The 11,755-nt window shown below is 36.4% G+C and overlaps 1 non-coding gene across 1 annotated transcript; it reads right to left on the reverse strand.

Moving 5' to 3' along the window:
- Positions 1 to 8,821: 8,821 nt before the first annotated feature.
- LOC141669144 (small nucleolar RNA R71) lies at positions 8,822 to 8,928 on the reverse strand. Its single transcript, XR_012553436.1, has one exon. It is a non-coding gene; the product is annotated as a small nucleolar RNA R71 (small nucleolar RNA).
- Positions 8,929 to 11,755: the final 2,827 nt, after the last annotated feature.

The raw sequence follows: 11,755 nt of genomic DNA on the forward strand, positions 1-11,755 counted from the left end.
AATGGGTTGCGAAGTGCTATACCTGTCAGAAAGTAAAGGCAGAACATCAACGACCAAGCGGATTAATTCAACCCCTGAAGATTCCAGAATGGAAATGGGAAAACATCGCTATGGACTTTATAGTAGGACTACCACGAACAAAGTCCGGACATGACACAATATGGGTTATAATTGATCGTCTTACGAAGTCGGCGCATTTCCTTCCAATAAATGAGAAGTCGTCACTGGACAAGTTGGTTCATCTGTATGTGCACGAAATCGTATTAAGGCATGGAGTACCCGTATCAATAGTTTCAGACAGAGATCCCCGATTTAACTCAAGATTCTGGAAGCAATTCCAGGAATGTCTTGGTACGAAGTTGAATATGAGCACGGCGTATCACCCGCAGACTGATGGCCAGAGTGAAAGAACAATTCAAACAATTGAAGACATGTTGCGCAGTTGTGCAATCGATTTTGCTGGAAGTTGGGACGACCACCTGCCATTAATTGAATTTTCATATAACAACAGCTATCATTCCAGTATCGGCATGCCACCATATGAAGCTTTGTACGGGCGAAGATGTAGATCACCAACAAGTTGGGATGAAGTAGGAGAAGGAAGAATTCTCGGCTCAGAATTGGTACAACAGTTGCATGACTCAGTCAAGTTAATTCAGAAAAGGTTGCTTGCTGCTCAAGATAGACAGAGGAAGTATGCGGATCCAGCGCGCAAGGATGTTCAATTCCAAATTGGCGAAGCTGTGTTGCTAAAAGTGTCACCTAGGAAAGGGTTGATAAGATTTGGCAAGAAAGGAAAGTTAGCACCTAGATACGTAGGTCCTTTTGAGATTTTGAGTCAAGTAGGAAAGGTGGCCTACGAGTTGGCCTTACCACCTCAGTATCAGCATGTGCATAATGTGTTCCATGTGTCGTTGCTTAAGAAGTACAATCCTGACGCTAGCCATGTGATAGAATATGAACCTGTAGAAATTCAGGCAGACCTGTCATTTGTGGAGCAACCGGTTAAAGTACTCGACTGGCAAGTAAAGAGTCTTAGAAATAAATCAGTAAAGTTAGTGAAAGTACTTTGGAGGAACCCTAAGGTCGAAGAGTCGACTTGGGAGTTAGAGTCTGATGTGCGTTCCCGGTATCCTCATCTGTTCTCTTAGATTCTGGGGACAGAATCCCTTAAGGGGGAGAGGATGTTACGACCGGCATTTTATGTAATATTATTTGTGAATAATATTAAGTTAAATAAAAATATATTCAATGCTTGTACGTTTGTGTGAGTGAAAATTTTTGCATTTTAAATTTGCTCTGGGTAGTATATGATTTTTCAAAGCAAGAATTTATTTAATTTCTTTATTTTTGATTTATAAGGAATATTCTAAGCTTTGGAAAAATTTTCTTTTAAAAGACATTTTGTACACAAATTTTGAAAATGATTTTATAAAGTCTCTAAAAATCCAAGTTATTTTATGGTATAAATTTTATAATTTTTGAACTTGTACTTTATTATATAAAAATAAATCTTTGGAAATTAGTTGCTTAATAATTATCAAATTACATGAATAACCTTGCATGCAAACTCTCTTCTATTTAACCAAAGGGCTAAAGAGTCAATAACCACCCCACTAACTCACAAATTGCTAGCCAAATTACCTCCTTGACCTTGCATGCAAACTTGCCTAACTTTGGCTAGAGGGTTACTCTTGTAATTTCTCACATCCACTCACTTGTGGGCAAATAAAAACCAAACAATCAAGATGATCACTCCACCATTTCTACATTTTTTCTCCCTCTCCTCTCCCTCCTCCCACCTTTCCTCTCGGCTTTTTGCCGAAGCCCTACCCCCCTCCCCTTTTCTTCATTCCACATTCAAGTTTCCACCTCCCATACAAGTAAATATTACTTCCTATATCATGATCATTTATATTCCAAAGAGTTTTGAGTAAAAAGTTTAAGTTTTAAAGTTGCATGTTAAGGTTTTAGTGAAACTCAAATATACAATCTTGATTCTTATGGATTTAAGGTTGTTTTTGAGAGGACTACAATGAATGGATAAGTGCCAAGTCATGAGAAGGAAAATCTTGATGATTTAATGGCCATTTCCATCCATTTCATTCGGCCATGACCATATGGGAGCCGAATGAATGGTCCTTGAAATCATTCTTGTTGTTTTGATCAATTTTTGCATGTTTATGTGATAATGACTTAAATTTTGTGGTGATAATTTGATAAAACTCCTTGCATGCTAAGTGATCATCTAGGTATACCTTATGCTAGGCTTGCATGTCAATTTTAAGATGGAATATATGTAGAAAATGGGTTGTTTTGGGTTGAAAAACCCGAAGGCATGCATGCATGTGGAATTCTCTTAGTTTGTTGTAAGATTTTGATCATTTGGAAAAGATTTTGTTAGTGAGCCTTAATTTCAGTAGGAATAATGTGATAATATGGATTTATGCTTCTTGTTGCATGGTAATAATTTGTGGTTATCTTTTATAAAAATATATATCATGTTGTTTCAAAAGCATAAAGGTTTATGAGTTGTAAAGAGTAGTCTCTTTTATTTTGCCATAGTTGCACCATAGGTAAGGATGATCTCACCAAGGGTATTTTGAGAAAAAAAAAGAGTTAGTTCAGTAGAACACCAAGTATAGGTCTTGGTTTAAGTATTTAGTTGTTGATAATTGGGTTTGTCAAGTCAAAACCTTGGAAAATAAGAGTTATAGTTTCTGCAGAAAAATCAGTTTAGTACCCTGAGTTTAGAGTGAGTTTTGACCATGTCATTGATGGGCACTTTGAGGCCCAAGCCACCAGAAGTTAGTATGGGGAGTATATAATAGGTTTTAGGAGTTGGTTGGAGGTTTGTATGTCATTTGGTTAGGTGCACAAGTAGAATAACAAAATCTGTCCAGCAGGGGACAGTTTTGTTGCAACTTGGAAATAGGGAGATTTGGCCATGTCATGGGTAGGCCCTCATTAGGCCCAATTGGGCCTTAGTTAGAGGGTATGTCAGAGAAGTTTTTCCAACCATAGTTCATAGGATATGAGCTAGAACCATGTGTCACAAGTTAATTCAAGTCAGGGCATTTTCTGCCCAGAAAAACAGGGGAACCTTGGACTTTTAGCTTAGGCCCAAGAAGGCCCAAGCCAGGCCTTTGAGCCACATCAAGCTTGTGAGATGCCCTTAGGTCAGGAGAGCCTTGTGTAAAAAAATTTTGAAGAAAAACTTGTAGTTTAAGAGTGTCTAATGCACTCAAGAAACCTTAGTTACCATTCTGAAATTTGCACCAGTGAGCACTTTCACTTATCACATAGTTTTAGGACACTTAGAAGTGAGTATTAGGTCGACCACCATAGTTGTAAGATAGTGTAAGGTCAGTAGAACAAAAGGCACAAGTGAGGGTCAATAGGTTTTGGATAATTTAAGAAAGGCACATTGAGTTAGGAAGCCCAAATTCGAAGACTTCGTTTAGTTAGCAACCAAGTAACTTGAGTGGTGAGTCGAGATCATCCAAGCCTAGTGTGGCATTATGGTGTATATGATGTTATTTGGTATTAATATACGATATGTGATTATGTGGCTACGTGTGTACATTTAAAAATATAAATGTTGGATATGAATTAAGTATGTATAGGCCTAAGTGCCATCCATGTTTAATTTCGGGTTGTAAATAGGTTAAGATGGAAGGAATATATTATAATGAGGATTATTATTATTTATGTAGGATCTCGAGACGAGGGAAAACTTGCCTTAAAAGTCGAGTGAAGCTCCAGTTGTTGCTCCTACCAGTCAGACCAGACCAGTCTATCTTAAGGCAAGTGATTCAACTTGACCTTCGCATTTACTGTAAACAGTTCATATATATATATCGATGCAATTATCCTGAGTCATTTTGATATATTTAAATCAAGAGTATCTTTTGTTTATCTTTGAATTACATAGAGATGCCATGAACCCTCGAGTACGTATTGCAAGTAGTTCAAAAGTCTTTCATGATAGTTTAATGCCATGATAAAATAGAGATTTGTTATAATACCTTATTGATCCTTTTGATTATCATGCTATTGATCCCTGAGAAATCTTGATATTGCACCCTGATGCTTTGATTCAACTCTTGAAATAACCTCGATAGAAACTTTATCTTGATACCTAAAAGCCAATCATTTCTTAAATTCATTCATGATTGTTTGATAACCCTATCCTTACCCTAAAGCTTGATGCCCTGTTATATCTTGAGCTGATGATCACTTCCTTTATATTTTAGCACCTCTATCCTATTGGAACCAGTGATGCTTATCTCCTTGATGTTCTAATACCTATACCTTGTCTACAACCATTGCTTTAAGCCTAGTTTGGCATTACTCTTTCATATTATCCAATAGCCTTGCTTAATTTCCTTGTCAAAATTCTTGTTTATGGAAATCTCTCGATTACCCTAATATAGTAAAGTCTAGTAGATCATGGCCCTGAGATTTAGAGTCAGAATTCCAGTGTTTCAAGTTGATCTTTAATCCCCTGATAAAAATGATTTCAGTCAAAAGAGATTTTGTCATAAATCGGCATCAGTTTTCGAAATGAATAAAAGGTGGATTTTTCAGTCCCAAAGGGGGACAAATGTTTTCTTGAATGGTGGATCTGGACTGAGACGCGAGTCCTTTCCACACTTATATTAGGCTTAAAAGTTGCCTAGGGATTCCCAATAATGTTTTAGAACCCAGCGAGGTTCGGGATTACTTCGCGGCTGATCACCGGCTGTAATCCGTAGCGTCATAAAATGATTTTGATTAAGTATGATTTTAAAATTTGTTTTGATGCAAGCAAAATGATGCCAACTCACGTAAGTTTTATCTCTCGATTATCATTGATTATGTCATTCCATTGTCATTCCTAAAGGTATATCCCGATTTATGCTTTGCGCTGTATTGTTTGCACTTGTTGAGCTTTTGGCTCACTTCTTGCTTTACCCTGATATTACAGCTAGCAGCCATGGTTAGATTCAAGCAGACTGCCCGTAAGACCTGTGATGCTGACGCTTATGTTCGAGCTCAGGTAGAATAAGTAATAATAGTTGTGTGAGGACTCGGTATTTGTAATCAGATGTAATAGTTGGTAGTGTTGGGCTGTTTCAAACCCTAAACTGTAAAGATCTTGGATTTTGGTTGTGTAATACTCTTTAAAATGATGTAATAGCTATAATTATTTTGCTATTTAAGTTGGGGGTGTGACAGATATAGTTTTCAAAACTATTGATCGAATAAGGTTTATTCAATAACTTTATATTAATTAATGAATATTATTTGAATATTCATTCGAGGACTTATGACTCTGTTTATTATATTTAATGATTATTAATTGGATATTCATTGGAGGATGTATGACTCCGTTTATTTTATTTAATGAATATTATTTATAATATTCATTCGAGGTATTATGACTCCGCTTATTATTTAATAATATTCTTTATTTTATTAAAGAATAATGTTTCGATAATCAAACTTATTTTCGATTATTCAAATAAGGATAGTACTTTCATATAAGTATATCTTTGGTTATTTAATATCCATTTCAAGTGTAAGTTTTAAAACTTCTACTTCGATTATTTTTATAAGGTTTATCTTTATGAGAATATTATTTAAATAATAATATTCAGATATTTTCTAATATATCGGGACTGATTTATTTTAATAAATCAGCAGTACTCCAAACATTCTTAAAATATTTTCGAGTCTTCAAAATGATTTTTTTTTAGAGTGGACCCCAAAACTCATTTTTATATTTAAGATCTTCCTTTCAAAGGGGATTTAAATACTTGCTCAAAACCTCGGGGATCCAGCTCCGTGGTGCATTTTATATTCGCAACGTGGTTGCTGTTTTAAGAAAACAAATGAATTGATTACTTACCCAACGTTCGGGAAGTAAGCCCATCTAATTGAGTCGGCATAAGCGACAAGCCGGGGTACGGTCTATCAAAGTGAAAGTGGCTGGGTGGCAGTCCATCAATGCGTAAGAGGCCGGGTGGCGGTCCAGCACAAGGCCCTTATGTGGCCAGGGTGATGACCGGTGGGGGATTCATCCATCTACTAGTAGAAAAGGTTACTTATTGGTATATTTGCCTGATCAGCAAGATATCGGGTTTATGCCAAAATTCTTTTCCTTTCCAAAATTCATTGGATGTTACAAACTCTGTTCATACTTTGCATAACAGAGGTTCCAGGAAATGTTTAAGAGATATATATGTGGATATATATCGGGACTAAATAAAGTATCTCGTAACTTTATTTCATTCAATAATATTTCAAAGATTGAATCTATTCAAGTCTTAACTTGTGGTCTCATCTATGGGATGACCTTTTTTAAACCTATAATACTTTGAACAGTGGTAGTTCAAGTAGCCTTATAAATGATATAATTATAGTGAAGTATTTGGTAACTTCATCTTCCTTTAAGCTTATATCCAGTAAGTAATTATCTTACACTTGATAAAGGTTTACAGTAAGTTATCTATTAGATACTTGCATTATTGATTACACTATATATTATCTTGCGATCTGTAATGCTCACTCTTGCTTTATTTCTTCATCACACAACAACAGTTAGGAAAGATGGCCAGGCTCAAGCAGACCCAGCGCAAGAGCGTGGGAAGTGCCCCGCACCTTCCCGTTGAGATCGTAGCTGCTATAGCTGCAGAGGTAGATCTATCTGTAGATCAGACATTCTACTTTTGAGAATCAATTATGTATAATTATAACTTGTGGCATATAATGGCAATTAACTGTAAACTTATCAAGTAATCATTTTGGGTTGTAATAACTTTTAATTGTGGATTCAAGGACTTGTACTTATTTCAATTTCATCTCTGAGACTATGACGTGTGGTGGTGTGTGTTAGTGTGGGGTCACAGCATGAGGTTGTTTACTATTAATTAAGTTAAGTGATAATTGTGGGAAGAAAGACCGTGACGACCCGAATCCCTGACCCCGGATCTGGGGGTGTTACAGAAATATTCTGAAACAAGATCAGAATTGGAATCCTATGCTATTCTCAAGTTCTATAAAATCTTGTTAGCTTCGCGTGGGGAGTTAAATCGCCTAATTCTGATGAGCAGAACTCAAGATACGGCCAAAAGAAGAATTGTCAGAAAAATTCCAGAATGTCAGCGCGGCCGCGCCAGAAGGCAGCGCGCCCACGCCGCTGAAACACTATTTCAGTGTGGCTGCGCGGCCTTCGGGCGTGACCGCGCCCGGTTTCTGCCCCAGAATCCCGATTTTAGTCGAAATTGAAGATTTTGAGAGTCCTGGTCATTGTGGAGCCTATATATACCCATAAAAAGACGTTTTTAACAATAAGGAGGCCTGGGAGAGCAATAAGAAGACCTAGAGAGCAGAGAAGGCTACGGAGAAGAAGTCTCTTATTTTCTTCAATATAGTTGAGACTTGGATGCTTGTTTTCGATTTGTCTTTGAACCCTAGCACTCTTATATTGTTTTATATCATGCTTTCATTGGAACCCATGGTGACGATGAGTTCGGTTATGAACTCATCATTATCGTGGGGTTCTAACGGATTTACTTATGGATTTCTATAGTTAATTTATTTCAATATCTTGATGTGTGGTGATTGATTGATAACCTAGTATTGGTTGTGCTTATTCATCTTATATGCGTAGCTAACATATAAGATAGTGTGTTAATCTCTATTGAAGTGACAGTGAATATAGAGGTTTAGAACTTGCCATGCTAGCATAGGTTCATGTATTTGTTATGCATGATTCGAAGGTAATTTTAACCATCTTACTTGCCCTATGTAATCACGATAGATAACTTGCGCATTAAACCGTTATGTTTTCAATTCTTATAGACACATAAGGACTAAACATAATTGGTGTCTATTCAACTTCTATCTCTTTTGTGGATGCTTGATAGTAGGGTATTCGTACAACGGAAGTTGGCGTTTACTAGTTTCATGTTATCTGATTAGTGTCATCACCATTACATGCTAAGGTTAAGAACAAAAAGGCTATTGAATGAAGTATTTAATTAAGTTGGGATCCCATGTTTGTCATATATATTAATTCAACCATTCTTGTTCTCTTAGTTATAATTGTTAGTTTAATTATTAGTTTAATCAAAACCCAATTTGTTATTTGTCTTAGCATTGAACGATAACCATATATTGTTGCATAGGTTCATAAATTGAACTTAACCTAAACCATTCTCTGTGGGAACGAATATGATTTATATCTTATACTACTTGCGAATGCGTAAACTTGCGTGAATTTTAGCGCGTGTTTTCGCCCTAACAAGTTTTTGGTGCCGCTGTCGGGGACTCGGTGTTGTTAATTTTTAGTTTATGTGCTTGTCATCAGTGGTCATTAAAGTTCACTAACTCAGATTCTTTTACTTTCACGATTTATTTGTTTGTGTTTCAGGTACTTATTACAATGGGATATCCAGCATCACGAACAAAATCCTTGATGGATTTTTCTCAACTCAAGATCAATGACATTCAATCTAGCATTGTCAGGCTAGCTATCACAGCTAATACCTTTGAGATCAAGCCGGGCATAATTCAATGGGTGTAGAATTCAATTCAGTTTGGGGGTTCTCCAACGGAAGATCCCAATATGCACATTAGGGATTTCATTGAGATCTGCGACACCTTCAAGTTCAACGGTATTTCTGAAGATACTGTGAAGCTAAAACTATTCCCATTTTCTCTGAGGGACAAGGCTAAGAGCTGGTTACACTCTCTACTAGCTAGTTCGATTACTACTTGGGAAGATCTTGCTCAAAAGTTTCTCACTAAATTCTTCCCTATGGCAAAGACAGCTACAATCCGGAATGCTCTTACTCAATTTGCGCAACAATCAGGAGAATCTTTATATGAATCTTGGGAGCGCTACAAAGAAATGCTTAGGAAGTGTCCTCATCATGGAATGTCTGATTGGATGATTATCAATTGTTTTTATAATGGTTTGGGAGCACAGTCCAGACCCATGCTCGATGCAGCATCAGGTGAAGCCTTATTGCTAAGAGCTATGATGAAGCTTATGATCTAATTGAATTGATGGATGCTAATGAATATCAGTATCCAACTCAGAGATTGCCACAGGGCAAGGTAGCTAGAGTTCTTCGAGTGGATACAGCTACGGCTATCACTGCTCAACTAAAGGAGTTGTCTATGAAGATTGATTCTCTGGCTAACTATGGTGTTAATCAGATAACTAGTGTTTGTGAGCTATGTGCAGGTTCGCATGTGATGGAGCAATGCGCTATATCTAGTGAATCAGCTCAGTTTGTGAGAAACTTTCAGAGATCGCAACAACCAGTTCCAGACACTTATCATCCTGATAACTGGAATTGTCCTAACTTCAGATGGAGCAACAATCGGAATGCGATGCAACAGCCGTTCCAGCAGTTTGGAAACGAGCAATTCAATCTTCCTGGTTTTCAGCAACAATTTGCAACAAGACAACTCCAACTTCAATAACAAACTCATGGAGGTGCAAGTCTATCTTCGACTGAAAATTCTGAATTGGAGGAGTTGCGGCTTATGCCAAAGCCAGGCTATTTCTATCCAGAATCTGGAGAACCAAATAGGGTAAATTGCTAACGCCTTACTGAATCGACCATCAGGAATGCTTCCTAGTGATACAGAAGCCAATCCAAGTGAGAGGGAAGTTGAAGAACAGGTGAACGCCATCACCTTGAGGTCTGGAAGGGTCGCAAGTCCCCAAATTCAGCAAGATGAAGAGTCTGAAAATTCTGTCCAGAATGTAGGTGTAACACCCCCAGATCCGGGGTCGGGGATCCGGGTCGTCACGGTCTTTCTTTCCACAATATCACTTCACTTAATTAATAATAAATAACCTTATGCTGTGACCCCACACTAACACACACCACAACCCGTTATAGTCTCAGAGATGAAATTTAAATAAGTACAAGTCTTTGAATCCACAATTTAAAAGTTATTACAACCCAAAATGATTACTTGATAAATTTACAGTTAATTGCCATTATCTGCCACAAGTTATAATTATACATAATTGATTCTCAAAAGTAGATGGTCTGATCTACAATAGATCTACCTCTGCAGCTATAGCAGCTACAACATCAACGGGAAGACGCGGGACGCTTCCCACGCGCTTGCGCTGGGTCTGCTGGGGTCTGGCCATCTTTCCTAACTGTTGTTGTGTGATGAAGAAATAAAGCAAGGGTGAGCAGCAAGCCCACCAAAATAATATGTATAATGATTTACAATATATGAGCCTACTCATAATACTCATGAAAGTCTTGGTCAAAAGAAATGAACCAAGTTTGATATCTTAATGCGATGAAGTCGCAAAATATTCAGTATATATACATATATACTTTTCAAAATATTGGAAGTCCTCTTCCATGCATAATATACACAAAGTCCCAGTGTATAACTGTATATAAAAAAAATATCGTTGCAAGGTGATCTCATATATCTAACCTTGTCTCAACGTTTTTCTGAAAATCTTTGTCATTCATAAGACAATTATTAATTAGATATAAGTTTAAAAGATGAGGTTACCAAATACCCCAATATACTTATATCTTTCCCAATACTACTTGAACTACCACCGTTCAAGTTATAATCAGTTTCAAAAGTTCATCACATAGATGAGACTACAAGACAAGATTTGAATAGATTCAATCTTTGAAATATTATTGAATGAAATAAAGTTACGAGATACTTTATTTAGTCCCGATATATATATATCCACATATATATATCTCTTAAACATTTCCTGGAACCTCTGTTATGTAAAGTATGAACAGAGTTTGAAACATCCAATGAATTTTGGAAAGGAAAAGAATTTTGGCATAAACCCGATATCTCGCTGATCAGGCAAAGATACCAATAAGTAACCTTTTCTACTAGTAGATGGACGAATTCCCCACTGGTCATCACCCTGGTCATAATTAAGACCTATGCTGGACTGCCACTCAGCCACTTATGCATTTGATGGACTCCCACTGAGCCACTTACACAATAATAGACCGTACCCCGGCCTGTCGCTTATGCCGACTCAATGAGAGGGGCTTACTTCCCGAACGTTGGGCAAGTAATCAATTCATTTACCAAATCTGCAACCTTGTTGCGAATATAAAATACACCACAGAGCCGGATTCCCCAGGTTTTGAGCGAGTATTTAAATCCCCTTAAAAGGAAGATCTTAAATATAAAAATGAGTTTTGGGATCCGCTCTGACTTTTAAAAATCATTTTGAAGACTCGAAAACACTTTAAAGAGTGTTTGGAGTAAGGCTGATTTAATGAAGTAAATCAGTCCCCAGAATATTTAGAAAATGACTGAATATTATTATTTAAATAATATTCCCATAAAGAATAATCTTTATAAAAATAATTGAAGTAGAAGTATTAAAACTTATACTTGAAATAAACATTAAATAACCAAAGATATACTTATATGAAAGTATTATCTTTATTTGAATAATCGAAAATAAGTTTGATTATTGACATCTTATTCTTTAATAAAATAAAGAATATATCTCAGCAAATAATCGGAGTCATAGATCCTCAAATGAATATTCAAATAATATTCAATAAATAAAATAAGCTGAGTCATAATACCTCGAATGAATATTATAAATAATATTCATTAAATAATAAAAGGAGTCATACATCCTCAAATGAATATTCAAATAATATTCAATAATTAATATAAAAGAGTCATAAGCCCTCGAATAATATTTGAAATAATATTCAATAATAAA

The sequence above is a fragment of the Apium graveolens genome, chromosome 6, assembly GCF_009905375.1.
Source record: "Apium graveolens cultivar Ventura chromosome 6, ASM990537v1, whole genome shotgun sequence".
NCBI classification, from domain to species: Eukaryota; Viridiplantae; Streptophyta; class Magnoliopsida; order Apiales; family Apiaceae; genus Apium; species Apium graveolens.